General features: G+C 50.4%; 1 long non-coding RNA gene across 1 annotated transcript; it reads right to left on the bottom strand.

Annotated features, from left to right (window-relative positions):
* Positions 1-2143: 2143 nt before the first annotated feature.
* LOC137309798 (uncharacterized) lies at positions 2144-14822 on the bottom strand. The gene is made up of 2 exons (XR_010959991.1): positions 14465-14822; positions 2144-6470 (listed from the first exon to the last, which is right to left on the bottom strand). It is a non-coding gene; the product is annotated as an uncharacterized lncRNA (long non-coding RNA).
* Between the last annotated feature and the right edge of the window lie 477 nt (positions 14823-15299).

The raw sequence follows: 15299 nt of genomic DNA, 5'->3' as shown, positions 1-15299 counted from the left end.
GGGAGTGCTGCAGTGTCGGAGGGTCAGTACTGAGGAAGTTACGTGCAGAGACTGGAGAACTAGGATGGTTCTCCTTCGAGTCGAGAAAGTTAAGTGGAGATTTAATTGAGGTTTTCAAAATCGTGAGGGGAGAAAAATTGGATAGGGGCCGTTTTTGGGCGTAGGTAGTGTGATGTGCTGTTACCCCGAGCCCAATGACCCCTGTGCAGGACACAAGTTTCAGCCCACCCGAGGACTCTCCTGCAATCAGCGTTCATTCCAGGCCTTGCGGGTGGAATCAATGCAATTCGTACTTTCCATCACCAGAGGGTGCTCAATCTCTTAAAGGGAGGATGTTTCTGAGAAATCTCTTAAAGGTAGCTGGTACCTGTTATTTGCTGAGCGGGAAATGAGAGTCGGAGAATCTGAAGGAGGGAAAATGGCGGAGTCACCGAGTGAATTCCCCGGGACCCGGGGTTTCTGCATCAGCCGATTAATCGCAGTCTGAGAGCTGCTGGATGTCCAGGTCAGACATTGAAATCCTCGCCGCCCGGCTCCCAGTGACTCAACACCTGATCGCAGCCTTTGGGAAGGAAGGTTTGGGGAGCAGTGAGCACTCGGTCTGGGCCCTCTCTCTCTCTCAATCAAATAGACCCAAATACAATTTAACTCAAAGAGGAACAAGAGCAGCCTGCGATCTCACTGAGTAACGGCTCCATTGGAGAGACACTGAGGAACTGACTCTTCACCGCCTCAGGACGGCCCAAAGCGCTTTACACACAATGAGGTGGGTTTGAAGTGTAGTCACTGTTGGAATGGAGGGAATGAGGCAGCTCATTGATGCACAGCAAGATCCCACAAACAGCAATGTGATAAATGATCAGATAATCTGTTTTTTCGTGATGTTAGTTGAGGGATAAATATAGCTCCCAGGTCACCGGGGAGAACTCCCCTGCTCTTCTTCCAATTGTAAACAATTTTACAACACCAAGTTATAGTCCAGCAATTTTATTTTAAATTCACAAGCTTTCGGAGGCTTCCTCCTTCCTCATGTGAACGATGTGGGAAAAAAAATGGAAGAAAAATTTTTTTTTTTTCCACATCGTTCACCTGAGGAAGGAGGAAGCCTCCGAAAGCTTGTGAATTTAAAATAAAATTGCTGGACAATAACTTGGTGTTGTAAAATTGTTTACAATTGTCAACCCCAGTCCATCACCGGCATCTCCACATCATGACTTCTTCCAATATTGGCGGTTCGATCGCGGAGGGTGAGGGTCCCGGGGAGGCAGCAGCCCAGATTATTTCTGTGGGTCCCTCCTGCTCCTCCATGACACACAAACATAATTGGCCACTTCCCTTTTCCGGGCCTCTTCGGTTCCATCGCCCGTGGAGCTGGTCGGAGTGAGCACAGCGCAGGCTCCGGCCTAAAATGGCGATTGGGGGCCTATTTACCCCGCTTTCCATATTAACAGGGGCTGATCGCCTGAAACAGGCGGTGATTTGGACACCCGGCGGGAGGCCCCTTTCAAAATGGCACCGGCTCCATCGCCGGGGTTACCGGGGCGGGAGAGGCGACTGACCCCCATTCTCAGACCGGGAGGGGAGTGAGAATCGACCCCCGAGTCTAACTTCACAATCCCCTCTTTTGAATTTGGACTTGGGTGTGCAGGGCACAATTTCAAAATTTGCAGATGGCACATATCTGGGAAGGACAATAAACAGTGCCCCACAGGCAGTGTGGGAACCAGGCCCCACGTTCCCCTCTCCTTCTCCCCTCCCCCCACTGTTGCTGGCAAAAACATACTGTTGTTACTTTTCCCCTCTCTTTCCCATGGTTCAAACAAGGTGATATTACAGCATCTGATGTTTGCAACAGCTTCTCACAGACTTTCAAGGCCTTGCATCTGTCTTACCTTTAACCTTCGAGACAATCTGCTGAATGAGACTTTTCCAATGTGGCCAACCTTCCCAGCATGTCGTCTTGAACAGTCAGTTTAACCGTTCCTTTGTTGAATTAATACTTTTAACCAAACTCAGCTCCTTTCATAACTGGTATTGAAAGTCCAAAATCCTTCAGTCACCCCTCAAGTGAGTGTGAGGTCGAACAACTCACTTTAACCCATTCATTGAATCTGAATTGCACTCACCACAGATAAGGTTAAACATTGTTACAAGAAGTTTAATCACCGTCACATTTACGCAAAAGTTCTTTCAAATACGACAAATGGAAAAGAAAAGTGTTACAATCACAACAAGCTGTATAATAACAAAAAGCAGAGACATGATTTTCACCCAAGGATGCTGTCCCACATTATAGACGACCTCCCTCCATTCATGATCCCCAGGGGTAGAGGTCCCCTTTTCAATGTCAGCATTACGTTGTTTCGAATGCACTGTCAGTCTATCAATATTAGGGGTTTTAAACTACAGAAGTAATCTAAGAAAGTGATTTCCCTCATTACTTCTCAGTCTTAATCTTCAACAATCTCCCCTCCCTCCTTTGTGGGATCCTGGGGCCTTATCTAAGGTCCTCATCCTGTGAGCATCACAGACCGATCTCCAGCCATTTGCTCTTCTAATCTAAGTTTCATTTGGTTAATATCACACATCATGATACAGACAAAGAAAATCATAATACATTGTACAGAAAACTACAGAAACTAGGCTCCCCCCAAATACTACCATATTATCAAGAAATCTTGGACTTGAAAGATCCTCCAGCTCTCCTTTTTACCATTATCCATCTTGTGTATAATTCTGGCTCAGTATTATTTCTCCCCGGCCCTCAGTTGTCCCAATTTCATCATTAACTCAAAGGAACCCAAACCTGAATTTTGGAAATCCAAATTCTATGTCTGTCTTTACTTTAATTTAAATCCCTCTGATCGGGACCAGTGTGTTTAACACTGTCCTGATTGTTTCATTAACTGGTCGGTTTCTCTATGGAGCATGTGTCAGTGCCTTGATTACCAAGTGTAAATCAGTAGTGATCCAGTATCTGTCCTCACTCTCCTGAGCACATTAACCATTTCATGTAGTGGTGTTGTCAACGTGACTGATCAATTAACGATTGTTAACTCCCCTTTCCTGACTTTCACTGGATTGTGTATTGATTCCTGATTGATGCCCTTTGGGGGTTGTTCCCAGGTGATCTTTGTTTCTCACCGGTCACTCACACATCGTTTTCCTGACCCTTTGGTTTTGGTAATCACAAAATGTCCCATTATCACCCATGACCACCTGGGACGCTGATTGTAGACCCCAATTGGTGGGGCAATTTTCCTGTTTATATCTCACACACTCATCACCTCCTCATGACTAATTAAGTTAAACATCCCATAATACTCCCATTTCATGTTGGTTGTGAGCCCGGGAGGAACCTTACTGTCCAATAAACAAAATCACCACCCCATAAAACACAGATTAAAAGTTCCCAGTCTGGTCCAATGAATCAATACATTTACTTAGTTTCGGACAGATGTGTTACCCCCCTGGGCAGTCCCAGAAGCTCTCAGCGATGCCCAGGAGACCCCGGGGGTGAAATTAGTCTCTGGCGTTAGTGCAACACGGGCAATAGTGAATGGACAGCCCATTTTACACCTGCACCATTTTCTTTCCCACTGAAGTCAGTGTAACTCGGGCTGTCGATTCACCATCGCTGTTTGGAGTGACCGTCAAAGAACAATTTCAAACCACAGCCTCAGATTTTCACAGCAGCACTTTAAAGGGACCGTGCCCTGTCACTACCATTCACTACTGAGATTAATACAGTCATGCCCTGTCACTATGATTCACTACTGCGATTCATGCAATTGTGCCCTGTCACTACTGAGATTCATGACGTTATGCCTGCCACTACTATTCACTACTGAGATTCATGACGCGTGCCTGCCACTACTATTCACTACTGAGATTCATGCAGTCATGTTTGCCACTATAATTCACTCCTGAGAGTAATGCTGTTGTTCCCAACACTACCAGGATTCACTGCAGAGATTAATGCGGTCATGCCTTCCATGACTATGATTCACTACTATGATTAATGCAATTGTGCCTGCCACTGCTACCATTCACCACTGAAATTAATGCACTCGTGCCTGCCTACTATGATTCACTACTGAGATTAACGCAGTCGGCCTTCAACTACTACGATTCACTACAATGATTAGTGCAATTGTGCCTGCCTCTAATATGATACAACAGCAACAACAACCTGCATTTATATAGCGCCTTTAACATAGTAAAACGTCCCAAGGTGCTTCACAGGAGCGTTATCAAATAAAATTTGACACCGAGCCACATAAAACTATTCGGACAAAAGCTTGGTCAAAGAAGTAGATTTTAAGAAGCATCTTAAAAGAGGAGAGATAGAGAGATGGAGCAGTTTAGGGAGGTAATTCCAGAGCTTAGGGCCTAGGCAGCTGAAGGCACGGCCGCCAATGGTGGAGTGATTAAAATCGGGGATGCTCAAGAGGCCAGAATTGGAGGAGCGCGGAGATCTCGGAGGGTTGTAGGGCTGGAGGAGGTTACAGAGATAGGGAGGGGCGAGGCCATGGAGGGATTTGAACACAAGGATGAGAATTTTAAAATCGAGGCGTTCCCGGACCGGGAGCCAGTGTAGGTCAGTGAGCACAGGGGGTGATGGGTGAACGGGACTCGGTGCGAGTTCGGATACGGGCAGCAGAGTTTTGGAGGAGCTGAAGTTTATGGAGGGGAAATGGGAGGCCGGCCAGGAGAGCATTGGAATAGTCAAGTCTGGAGGTAACAAATGCATGGATGAGGGTTTCAGCAGCAGATGAGCTGAGGCAGGGGTGGAGACGGGCGAAGTTACAGAGGTGGAAGTAGGCGGTCTTGGTGATGGAGAGGATATGGTGTCGGAAGATCATCTCAGGGTCAAATAGAACTCCAAGGTTGTGAACGGTCTGGTTCAGCCTCAGACAGTGGCCAGGGAGAGGGATGGAATCGGTGGCTAGGGGAGGAAATTTTTGCTCATTCTGGATGTCAGACAAACAGTGTGACAAATCAGAGACAGTGGAGGGGGTCGAGGGACGTACTACACTACTGAAATTAACGCAGTCGTTCCTTCCATGACGACAGTTCTCGACCGTGATTAATGCAGTCGCACCTGCCATTACTATAATTCACTACCGTGATTAATGCAGTCGTGCCTGACATTACTATAATTCACTACTATGATTAATGCAGTCGTGCCTGCCACTATTCTGATTCACTACTGTGATTAATGCAGTCATGCCTGCCACTATTCTGATTCACAACTGTGATTAATGCAGTCGTGCCTGCCACTATTCTGATTCACTACTGTGATTAATACCACTACAATTCTGCAACTAAAGTAGTAAAATTCTACAACTGAAGGAGACAATTAATTGGAACGCCACGAATTACAAGGAAACTCACCAAAAGCAGCTATTTTTAGCTTTAGTGACAGATCCTCACAAAGAAAATCACAAAGACCCCGGATCCTTAAAAGCAGCAAAACACTGAGCTCCTGACATCATCAGAGGGGCAGAGCCAGGAGTGACATCATCAGAGGGCCAGAGCCGGGAGTGACATCATCAGAGGGGCAGAGCCGGGAGTGACATCATCAGAGGGGAAGAGCTGGGAGTGACATCATCAGAGGGCCAGAGCCGGGAGTGACATCATCAGAGGGCCAGAGCCGGGAGTGACATCATCAGAGGGCCAGAGCCGGGAGTGACATCATCAGAGGGGCAGAGCCGGGAGTGACATCATCAGAGGGGCAGTGCCGGGAGTGACATCATCAGAGCGGCAGAGCTGGGGGTGACATCATCAGAGGGGCAAACTGGGAGTGACACCATCAGAGGGGCAGACCGGGAGTGACATCACCAGAGGAGCTGACCCGGAAACGACAGCACCAGAGGGGCAGACCTGGAAATGACATCATCAGAGCCCAAACCAGAAGTGACCTCATCCGAGTCTCTGATATCAGGATTAATTTAACAGTTTTAGGGATTTATTCCCACAGTAAAATGCCGGAAACACGGGTTCAGTGAATGTGGTTTGAAATGTGTGTAAATGTGTCAGTGAGTCAGTGACCCGGTGAAATGACACAGTCCCGGCCTCGTAGTCCAACTGAACTCGGATCCGGTTGTTAGGTGAGATCAGTGTGAGGGGAGTGAGCCGGGAATTGTGCCAGGCTCCGAGAGAAACATTATAATAATATAAACACCAGGATTTACTGTTGTTCCCAAGATCAGAGTTTCTCCCCTCCCTCACTGCACTCCCACACACAATCCCTATTCCCCAACGTTTCCCATCAGTCTCCACATCCCAGGAATGGGATCCTGAGGAGAAACTCTGGGAGCAGAGGACTTGGGGCCAGACTGTGAACCTCTCTGGGTGAGGTGGGCAGGGCTGTTTCTGTTCAGTCCCTGTTACTGATCTCAGATCATCCGACAGAACCAAGTTCCAGTTTGCTGTCTTTGGATCCAGGCTCATCGCTGACCTTTGCCCTAGAGAGGAGAGAAGAGATTGGTCAGACAGGGTTATTCCACTCCCATCAATGATTGACAGCTGCAGGGTGGGAGTGTCAGTATTTCCCAGACACTGTCAGCCCCATATTACCTCTGAGACTGTGTTCATCCCCTGTTGAATAAATGGCCTTTGATCAGAATCCCTGTTAAATAGCAGTGTGTGGGTCCCAGTGCTGTACACTCAGTGCAAACACGCAAGCCCCTGGCACTGTGCACACGTTCTCCCAGACACAATGGAGGGGATTCACCGGCACACAACACATCCCACAGATTCACAGTCGCAGCCCCACAATCTCAGCACTGGCTGTACTGGGAACACACAGCTCACAGGAGTGTGCCCTGGGCTCTCTCCCTCCTGTTACTGTTCCATCCTGAATACAGGAGTGTGTCCTGGGCTCTCCCCCTCCTGTTACTGTTCCATCCTGAATACAGGAGTGTGTCCTGGGCTCTCCCCCTCCTGTTACTGTTCCATCCTGAATACAGGAGTGTGCCCTGGGCTCTCTCTCTCCTGTTACTGTTCCATCCTGAATACAGGAGTGTGTCCTGGGCTCTCTCCCTCCTGTTACGCTGCTCACAGCTCTGATTAAAGTCTCCACTGGTTTACACACAGCAGTGAGGATTCAGTTGTGAATTGAGATGAATCTGATGTCCCTTCTGTACATTAAACTGTTGCTCCCTGTTCACTCTGAATTCACCAACACTCCCTCTGGCCCTGGGTCTGAGACTTGGACCAATTCCGAGCTGTGAGGAGGGAACAGGTGCAGGAACTCGACCCTCGAATCCCTCGCACTGAACCCTGACTGAAGAAACATCACCGTGAAAGAAAGGGTTAAATAGGAAAATAGAGGTTTAAGTAGGAAAATAAAGATTTCAATAGAAAAATAGGGTTAAATAGGAAAATAATGCGTGAAATAGAAAAATAAAGAGTTGAATAGAAAAGGGTTGAATAGAACAACAAAGAGCTAAATAGAAAAATAAAGAGTTAAATCGAAAAATAAAGAATTAAATAGAAAAGGGTTGAATAGAACAACAAAGAGCTAAATAGAAAAATAAAGAGTTGAATAGAAAAATGAAAGTTTAAATAGAAAAATAAGGGGCTCAATTTGGCAATGGTGGTGGGTTGGCAGCTGGCTGCTGTCAGGAGCTGCAGTGTGAGGTGTGGGGGAGAGAGAGAGGGAGCCAGATGTCATCCGGCACTGGAACGGAAGACCGGCGGGGGGTGGGGGGGGAGAGAGAGTGGAAGATCCGGGGTGGGGGGGAAGAGGGGAAGATTGGGGGGGAGAATGGAAGATGGGGGCAGAGAGGGGGAAGATCGGGGGAGGCGGAAGATCGTGAGGACATCAGGGGAAGATCGGGGGGTGAAGAGGGGGACATCGGGGGGGTGAAGGGTGGGACATCGGGGGGGTGAAGGGTGGGACATCGGGGGGTGAAGAGGGGGACATCGGGGGGTGAAGGGTGGGACATCGGGGGGGTGAAGAGGGGGACATCGGGGGGGTGAAGGGTGGGACATCGGGGGGTGAAGAGGGGGACATCGGGGGGTGAAGGGTGGGACATCGGGGGGGTGAAGGGTGGGACATCGGGGGGTGAAGAGGGGGACATCGGGGGGTGAAGAGGGGGACATCGGGGGGTGAAGGGTGGGACATCGGGGGGGTGAAGAGGGGGACATCGGGGGGTGAAGGGTGGGACATCGGGGGGGTGAAGGGTGGGACATCGGGGGGTGAAGGGTGGGACATCGGGGGGGTGAAGAGGGGGACATCGGGGGGTGAAGGGTGGGACATCGGGGGGGTGAAGGGTGGGACATCGGGGGGTGAAGGGTGGGACATCGGGGGGGTGAAGAGGGGGACATCGGGGGATGAAGGGTGGGACATCGGGGGGTGAAGGGTGGGACATCGGGGGGTGAAGGGTGGGACATCGGGGGGGTGAAGGGTGGGACATCGGGGGGTGAAGGGTGGGACATCGGGGGGGTGAAGAGGGGGACATCGGGGGGTGAAGGGTGGGACATCGGGGGGGTGAAGAGGGGGACATCGGGGGGTGAAGAGGGGGACATCGGGGGGGTGAAGAGGGGGACATCGGGGGGTGAAGAGGGGGACATCGGGGGGGGGTGAAGAGGGGGACATCGGGGGGGGTGAAGAGGGGGACATCGGGGGGGTGAAGAGGGGGACATCGGGGGGTGAAGAGGGGGACATCGGGGGGGTGAAGAGGGGGACATCGGGGGGGTGAAGAGGGGGACATCGGGGGGGTGAAGAGGGGGACATCGGGGGGTGAAGAGGGGGACATCGGGGGGTGAAGAGGGGGACATCGGGGGGGGTGAAGAGGGGGACATCGGGGGGGGTGAAGAGGGGGACATCGGGGGGGTGAAGGGTGGGACATCGGGGGGTGAAGAGGGGGACATCGGGGGGTGAAGAGGGGGACATCGGGGGGGTGAAGAGGGGGACATCGGGGGGGTGAAGAGGGGGACATCGGGGGGGTGAAGGGTGGGACATCGGGGGGTGAAGAGGGGGACATCGGGGGGTGAAGAGGGGGACATCGGGGGGGGGTGAAGAGGGGGACATCGGGGGGTGAAGAGGGGGACATCGGGGGGGGTGAAGGGTGGGACATCGGGGGGGTGAAGAGGGGGACATCGGGGGGGTGAAGAGGGGGACATCGGGGGGTGAAGGGTGGGACATCGGGGGGGTGAAGGGTGGGACATCGGGGGGTGAAGGGTGGGACATCGGGGGGGTGAAGAGGGGGACATCGGGGGGGTGAAGAGGGGGACATCGGGGGGTGAAGGGTGGGACATCGGGGGGGTGAAGAGGGGGACATCGGGGGGTGAAGAGGGGGACATCGGGGGGGTGAAGAGGGGGACATCGGGGGGTGAAGAGGGGGACATCGGGGGGGTGAAGAGGGGGACATCGGGGGGGTGAAGAGGGGGACATCGGGGGGGTGAAGAGGGGGACATCGGGGGGGTGAAGAGGGGGACATCGGGGGGTGAAGAGGGGGACATCGGGGGGGGGTGAAGAGGGGGACATCGGGGGGGGTGAAGAGGGGGACATCGGGGGGGTGAAGGGTGGGACATCGGGGGGTGAAGAGGGGGACATCGGGGGGTGAAGAGGGGGACATCGGGGGGGTGAAGAGGGGGACATCGGGGGGGTGAAGAGGGGGACATCGGGGGGGTGAAGAGGGGGACATCGGGGGGTGAAGAGGGGGACATCGGGGGGTGAAGAGGGGGACATCGGGGGGTGAAGAGGGGGACATCGGGGGGGGTGAAGATGGGGACATCGGGGGGGTGAAGGGTGGGACATCGGGGGGTGAAGAGGGGGACATCGGGGGGTGAAGAGGGGGACATCGGGGGGGTGAAGAGGGGGACATCGGGGGGGTGAAGAGGGGGACATCGGGGGGGTGAAGGGTGGGACATCGGGGGGTGAAGAGGGGGACATCGGGGGGTGAAGAGGGGGACATCGGGGGGGGGTGAAGAGGGGGACATCGGGGGGTGAAGAGGGGGACATCGGGGGGGGTGAAGGGTGGGACATCGGGGGGGTGAAGAGGGGGACATCGGGGGGGTGAAGAGGGGGACATCGGGGGGTGAAGAGGGGGACATCGGGGGGTGAAGAGGGGGACATCGGGGGGGTGAAGAGGGGGACATCGGGGGGGTGAAGAGGGGGACATCGGGGGGTGAAGGGTGGGACATCGGGGGGGTGAAGAGGGGGACATCGGGGGGGTGAAGAGGGGGACATCTTGGGGTGAAGAGGGGGACATCGGGGGGTGAAGAGGGGGACATCGGGGGGTGAAGAGGGGGACATCGGGGGGGTGAAGAGGGGGACATCGGGGGGTGAAGGGTGGGACATCGGGGGGGTGAAGAGGGGGACATCGGGGGGGTGAAGAGGGGGACATCGGGGGGTGAAGAGGGGGACATCGGGGGGTGAAGAGGGGGACATCGGGGGGTGAAGAGGGGTACATCGGGGGGTGAAGAGGGGGACATCGGGGGGTGAAGAGGGGGACATCGGGGGGTGAAGGGTGGGACATCGGGGGGGTGAAGAGGGGGACATCGGGGGGGGGGTGAAGAGGGGGACATCGGGGGGGTGAAGAGGGGGACATCGGGTGGGTGAAGGGTGGGACATCGGGGGGTGAAGAGGGGGACATCGGGGGGTGAAGAGGGGGACATCGGGGGGGTGAAGAGGGGGACATCGGGGGGTGAAGAGGGGGACATCGGGGGGTGAAGAGGGGGACATCGGGGGGTGAAGAGTGGGACATCGGGGGGTGAAGAGGGGGACATCAGGGGGTGAAGAGGGGGACATCAGAGCGGAGGACATCGGAGAAGGGTGCAAACGTGGGTAAATTTAGTGTTTTTATTTCCGTCTATAGTTTTTTATTTAATTTATTTTGTTTCTTGTTCCCTGATCCGGCCTTCATGCCTGGTTTTAGAACCAGGTGCCCATTCTAATCCCACCTTCCAGCACCCGGTCCGTAGCCCTGCAGCTTACAGCACTTTAGGTGCAGGTCCAGGTACTTTTTAAAAGAGCTGAGGGTCCCTGCCTCTACCACCAATTCGGGCAGCGAATTCCATACACCTCTGGGTAAAAAAGTTTTTCCTCATGTCCCCTCTAATCCTTCCGCCAATCAGCTTAAATCAATGTCCTCTAGTTCTTGAACTCTCCACTAGGGGAAACAGGTACTTCCTGTCTACTCTATCTAGGCCCCTCATAATTTTGTACACCTCAATCAAGTCTCCCCTCAGCCTCCTCTGCTCCAAGGAAAACAACCCAGCCTATCCAATCTCTCCTCGTAGCTGCAATTTTCAAGCCCTGGCAACATTCTTGTAAATCTTCTCTGCACTCTCTCCACAGCAATTAAGTCCTTTCTGTAATGTGGTGACCTGAACTGCGCACAATACTCCAGCTGTGGCCTTACCAGCGTTTTATACAGTTCCATCATTACATCCCTGCTTTTGTATTCTATACCTCGGCTAATAACGGAGAGCATTCCGTATGCCTTCTTCAAAACCTTATCCACCTGTACTGCCACCTTCAGGGACCTGTGCACATGCACTCCAAGGTCTCTCACTTCCTCTACCCCTCTCAATATATTCCCGTTTACTGCGTATTCCCTTTTACTGTTTGCCCTCCCTAAGTGCATTACCTCACACTTCTCCGGGTTGAACTCCATTTGCCACTTTTCCGCCCACTTCACCAACCCATTGATATTTTCTTGGAGTCTACAGCTATCCTCTTCACTATCAACTACACGGACAATTTTTGTGTCGTCTGCAAATTTGCCAATCATACCCCCTACATTCAAGTTCAAATCATTAATATAAACCACAAACAGCAAGGGACCCAACACTGAGCCCTGTGGCACACCACTGGAAACGGATTTCCATTCACAAAGACATCCATCGACTTTTACACTTTATTTCCTGTTACTGAGCCAATTTTGGATCCAATTCATCACATTTCCCTGTATCCCATGGGCTTTTACCTATCTGACCAGTGTGCCATGTGGGACTTTGTCAAATGCCTTACTAAAATCCATGCAGACAACATCCACTGCACTACCCTCATCAATCCTCCTTGTCACTTCCTCAAAGAATTCAATCAGATTTGTAAGACATGACCTTCCCTGAACAAATCCATGCTGACTATCCCTGATCAAACCATGCCTTTCCAAGTGACAGTTTATCCTATCTCTCAGTATTGATTCTAATAGTTTGCCCACCACCGAGGTAAGACGGACCGGCCTATAATTGTTCGGCCTTTCCCTCGTACCCTTTTTAAACAATGGCACTACGTTTGCAGTCTTCCAGTCCTCCGGTACCTCCCCTGTATCTAGTGAGGATTGGAAAATGATCCTCAGGGCATCCGCTATTTCCTCCCTGGCTTCCTTCAATAGCCTAGGAAACAATCCATCCGCCCCTGGTGACTTATCAACTTTCAAGGATTCCAGTCCCTCTAGTACTTCCTCTCTCGTTATGTTTACTTTATCCAATATTTCACAGCTCTCCTCTTTAACTACTATGTCCGGATCATCCCTTTCCTTTGTGAATATGGAGACAAAATATTCATTTAAAACCCTACCCACATCCTCTGCTTCTGCACACAAGTTACCCTTATCATCCCTGATAGGTCCCACCTTTTCCTTAGCTAGCCTCTTGTTCTTAATGTACTGAAAAAGCCGCCCAGGTAAGTTAAAAATCTTTCTAAGTACTTAATCTGTCACAGGGAAAGTGCCTTAAGTACCTCAATGAGGTACATTTGGCTCTTTAACTGTCATCCCGCCAGCTTTAATTGCCGGCGGGACTTCCGTTTTCGGGTTGCCAGCGTGCACACAGGTGGGTCCCTGGGAAACTCGGAAGTCGGCGGGTTGGAGCCGGCTTCCGAACCCAAACGGGATTTCTGCGATTTTCGGAGTCCCCCCCATCCCCCCCACCTTGCCTCCAACACGCCCGCAATTGCCTCCTAAAATCACCCCCAAAGAGTTAAATAGAAAAAGGGTTAAATAGATAAATAAAGATTTAAATAGAAAATTAAGGGTTAAATAGAAAAATAAGGAGGTGACTAGAAATTTAAAAATAAAAATTTATATAGAAAAATAAAGGGTTAAATAGGAACAGAGTTAAATAGAAAACTAAAGAGTTAAATAGAAAATGAAGGGTTAAATAGAAAAAGGTACGAATAGAAAAATAAATTAAAAGAGAAAAATAAAGATTTAAATAGGAAAATGAAGGGTTAAACAGAAAAATAGGATTAAATAGAAAAATAAGGAGGTGACTAGAAAATTAAAAAATAAAAATTTATACAGAAAAATAAAGGGTTAAATAGGAACAGAGTTAAATAGAAAACTAAAGGGTTAAATAGAAAACTAAAGAGTTGAATAGAAAAATAAAGGATTAGAGAAAATAATAAAGGATTAAATAGAAAAATAAAGGGTTAAATAGAGATTAAAAACAGTCAGTGTGATCCCCTGTGATATAAACACAACTTGGAATATTCCCGCTCTCCCCCCGATCCCTGTCGACTGCTCGATGACAATCCCTGGGACAGGGGCTGCCCCTGTTGAGCTGATTCTGCCCCCTCCCCGGAGCACAGATACTGACAGCCCTGTGAGGGACAGTGTCCCTTTAAGAGACACTCTGATTGACAGTGTAACCCCGCCCCTACCTGACCCATGGTGGGTGAAGCTTTGGCCCATTACAATGAGGAATGTTTAAAGCAGGTGTCACTGGCGACTGAGGATTAATCTCAGGCTCCTGATCCACACACACAGGGACCTGAGATTAAAGTTCGGGGATATTCCCAGCTGTCTGAACACAACTAACCCGACCTGCTACCAGTCCCCTATAGAATCATAGAATCAGACAGTAAGAAGGAGGCCATTCGGCCCATTGTGCCCGTGCCGGCTCTTTGAAATAGCTATCCAGTTAGTCCCACTACCCCGCTTTTTCCCCAATGCCCTGTAAAATTTTTCCTTTTCAAGTATTTATCCAGTTCCCTTTTGAAAGTTTCTACTGAATCTGCTTCCACCGCCCTTTCAGGCAGCGCATCCAGATCATCAAAACTAGCTGCGTAAAATATTTCTCCTCATCTCCCGTCTGGTTCTTTTGCTAATTACCTTAAATCTGTGTCCTCTGGTTGCTGACCCCCCGCCAGTGGAAACAGTTTCTCTCTCTGGACTCGATCAAAACCACTCAAAATTTTGAACACCTCTATTAAATCTCCCCTTAACCTTCTCTGCTCTAAAGAGAACAATCCCAGCTTTTCCAGTCTCTCCACATAACTGTAGTCTCTCATCCCTGGTACCACTCTAGTATATCTCCTCTGCACCCTCTCCAAGGCATTGACATACATACAATTACATACAATACATCACAGCCTCGATTAGGGTGTGATCTTTCAAGGCCTCTTTCATTAAATGTGGTTTTAAATGAAGGGAGCAAAAGGAAGTTTCACATTTCAGACACGTCTTCACAGCCGGAGTTCGATTCCCATCACAGTACTCACACATGACACAGCCTGAATCGGCAGGAGGCTGTGAGCGATTGTATTTCTCCACAATATTACACAGCGTGAAGTTTCTCTCCAGACTGGGCCTGGGGTTGAATTTCCGGCGACACTGAGGGCACTCAAACCCTTCTGGGCCTGCTGTCTGGGCCCAAACTCCCTCAATACATTTCAAACAGAAACTGTGCAGACAGGGTAATATCACCGGGTCCTGGTACACCTGGAGACACACAGCACAGGTTAATTCATCCTCGAAAGCTCCGGGCTCCATTCCTACAGCACCTGAAAGAGTTTTCAAGTTTTCACGCAGCAAAGAAGAGAGGGCAAGGAAGCAGACCAGGAAGGAGTGAAAATGTTAGTTTCACTTTCATTTCTCACTTTGGTTGAAGATGAACCCTTTCAGGCCTGCAGTAGCAGCTCAGAACCAAAATCAGAAAAACAAGATTGCAATTTTACAATCTGGAGCCAGAATACAGCAAGCTGGACTCAGTAAACACAAACCGAAAACTAATCAGCTCAGACCAGACCCTAAACGGTTTAACAAATGATTTAAAACTGATATAAAGAGGAACAATAACCTTCACAAATCCCCCAGAGAGGAAAGGGAAGGAGCTCTCTGGGAGGAATAGAAAAATATACAGAAAAAGTTAAAATATTTATCAGTGGGGCAAAGAGAGATGAGAAAAAGCAAAGCAGCAGAGGCTACAAGTCTTAGTAAACTCGACACGAAACATGTCCGACCAACACAGAGCTGGAAACCAACAAAGACAAAAGAATGTTGGACAACAAATCCAAAACAGGAGAATACAGTCAGAGGAAGTCATGGTCAAACTGT

The sequence above is a fragment of the Heptranchias perlo genome, unplaced genomic scaffold, assembly GCF_035084215.1.
Source record: "Heptranchias perlo isolate sHepPer1 unplaced genomic scaffold, sHepPer1.hap1 HAP1_SCAFFOLD_180, whole genome shotgun sequence".
NCBI lineage: Eukaryota > Metazoa > Chordata > Chondrichthyes > Hexanchiformes > Hexanchidae > Heptranchias > Heptranchias perlo.
The sequence above is the reverse complement of the archived record's forward strand: the minus strand, read 5'-3'. Positions and strand labels throughout refer to the sequence as shown.